This window comes from Mus pahari, chromosome 7, assembly GCF_900095145.1.
Source record: "Mus pahari chromosome 7, PAHARI_EIJ_v1.1, whole genome shotgun sequence".
In the NCBI taxonomy this organism is placed as follows: Eukaryota; Metazoa; Chordata; class Mammalia; order Rodentia; family Muridae; genus Mus; species Mus pahari.
In genome coordinates, this window is record NC_034596.1 from 96,143,184 (window position 1) to 96,145,854 (window position 2,671).

General features: G+C 43.2%; 1 protein-coding gene across 4 annotated transcripts in view; it reads right to left on the reverse strand.

Moving 5' to 3' along the window:
- Nucleotides 1-2,671, reverse strand: part of Trip11 (thyroid hormone receptor interactor 11) — a 73,242-nt gene that overhangs the window by 66,980 nt on the left and 3,591 nt on the right. The gene's annotated exons all lie outside the window — the stretch shown is intronic.

The following is a 2,671-nucleotide window of genomic DNA, read 5'->3' on the forward strand; positions in this document are numbered from 1 at the left end:
GAGGAGGAGGAGGAGGAGGAGGAGGAGGAGGAGGAGTCATTCCTTCTTACCAGGACTTCCCACTGCTGATGCTGCTCGCTACAATACAATAAGTCCCCCTATCTTCCTCTCTCCTACACCTTAGAAGTCTCGATTTACCCTGTGACATTTTTAATAAACCTCTCTTTCCGCTTATGTTGTAACTTTAGATGAAACTTACTCAACTTACTCAACTGGAGCTTACACTTTGCTCTCACCTTGTAGTCCCAAGACTACCAATTAATTAACGAACTATAATTAAAATGCAAAAATATTCTGAGAATACTTAAAGTAACGTAAATGTAATTTATTAAAAATAATGATGAAGGGCCAGAAAGCTGTCTGTGAGTAAAGGCACTTGTTACCAAGCCTGACTCCTTATGCCAATCCCTAAAATCTACAGGAAAAGCCAGATGAGGTCCTAAAATCGGTCATCCCGCACTCCTGTGTCAAGATTGCGGGTAGGGACACTGATAGAAGCTCACTTATACAGTACAGAGAAAAGACAGGTGAAAGGGGAGAAATGACTCCTGAAAAGCTGCCCTCCAAGCTCCGTGCACACCAGCGTGTGCTCTCCCTCTCTCCTTTCTCCCTCTTCTCCTCTCTCCTTGTCTCTCTCTCTCCTCCTCCTCCTCCTCCCTCTGTATGTCTCTCTTATGCTCATGCACACATAAACAAAATTAAAGAAATCTTTTAAAAACAAGGATGAACTCATTCTGACTTTGTTTTCATTTAAAGTAGTCAAAGGATTGAAAGATGCAGCTCAGATGGTACAATATCTGCCTGCTGTGTGCAAATTCCTGACTTAATCCCCACTACCAAAGAAGGAATGAATCAAGAGTAGTCGCATACCTGCAATCCCAGCACTTAAGAGACCAAACCAGGAGGAGCTGAGATAGAAGCCAGCCTGAACTGTAGAGTAAATGTCTGTCTCAAGTAAGTGGATGGAAATTAAAAATAAATATATTAGTAAATATAGTCAGAGCCCAGAAATGCCAAAATGGTACCACTAATTCTGCTGGAAAATAGCATCTCCAGAGTTACATTCTTTTTCCTTTGTGTACTGGTATTTTTCCATTTCTGCATCTGAACATTATAAAAACAGGGCAGGAGATAGAGCTATATAGTCCTGACTTGAGAAGTAAACAAAAGGCCCAAGCTAGAGAGGTGGCTCAGAAATTAAGACCTCTAGCTGTTCTTCCAGAGGCCCTGAGTTCTGTTCCCAGAACCCACATCAGGCAACTCACAATCACGTATAACTTCAACTCAGGTGTCCAATACCCTCTTCTGACCTCCAAGGATTCTGGCACACACATGTAGCATACACACACACACACACACACACACACACACACACACACAAGTCAAGTCAAGTCTATTCAGACAAAACAACAAGCAAAAAAGAATGGTCTCCAGAGGTTCATATATTTGAATGTTTTGTCAGCAGGTAGTAGAACTGCCTGGGAAGGATTGAGGTATGGCTTTGTTGGAGAAGGTATGGTACTCCAGACAAGTTTGGAGGTTTCAAAAGCCCATGCCATTCCCAGTTAGCTCTCCTTCCTTCTACCTGGTGCTTGTGGACCAGATATGAGCTCTCAGCTCCTGCTACCAGCAGCACACCTGGCTGCCTGCTGCCATGCTCCCTGCCCTGATGGTCACAGACTCTAACCATCTGGAACCATGAGCTCCCAAGTTAAAAACTTTCTTTTATAAGTTGCCTTAGTTATAGCATTTTATTATAGCAACAGGAAAGTAACTAAGACACCCGTCCCTTATACATCAAGGAAAAGGTCAAATTATCACTCAATCAACATCATCCGTGCTAAAGCTGTTAGAATATAGAACACTGGCAACCAACTCACCCTGTGTGGGTCACTTTGACGAAGTCTCTGACACATGAGCAGGGTTATATAGAAACCCTGATTTCCAGGGAAAGGAGGGAGTGAAGACTTTCCACGGAGTGGTGGAAAACCCTGGCAGAGTTCTGTGTGACAGAAGCTTTGGGGACAGACTGCACTTGTACTATAGCAGACATGGAAACTCGTATGGCACCTAGAAAGGACAGTTTGAGTCTAGAGAGAACAGGTCTGTGACCTCCCAAAATAAGAGGTTTGGCTTCTTTCCTGTAAGTCAAGAAACTTTTAAGCAAATTTATTTTTAGACTGGAAGTACAAGAGAAAATGAATGAAGAACCAGACCCAAAGAGAGTAAATCTGGGAAAGACTGAGGGTCTGAGCTAGAGCAACACTTACAAAGAAAAGGGACAACTGTGACACAGGAGGAACAAGTTCGGTGGCCAATTTGAAGTAGACAAGAAAGACACAAAACAAAGATGACAAAGATCTCTAGCTCAGGAAAATCAGCAGCTACCCAAATCACTAAAGCTGAGTCTATAAGCCAGGCTTGGTGTTCTGTGCCTTCGATCCTAGCACTGCAAAGGCAGATGCAGGCAGGGCTACAGAGTTCAAAAAAAACAAAACAAACCCAAAATTGATACTACATGAAAGTGAGGCAGGCAGTAAGATTTTGCTGACCGGACCCTGATATAGCTCTCTCTTGTGAGGCTATGCCAGTGCCTGACAAATACAGAAGTGGATGCTCATAGTCATCTACTGGATGGAACACAGGATCCCCAATGGAGGAGCTAGAGAAA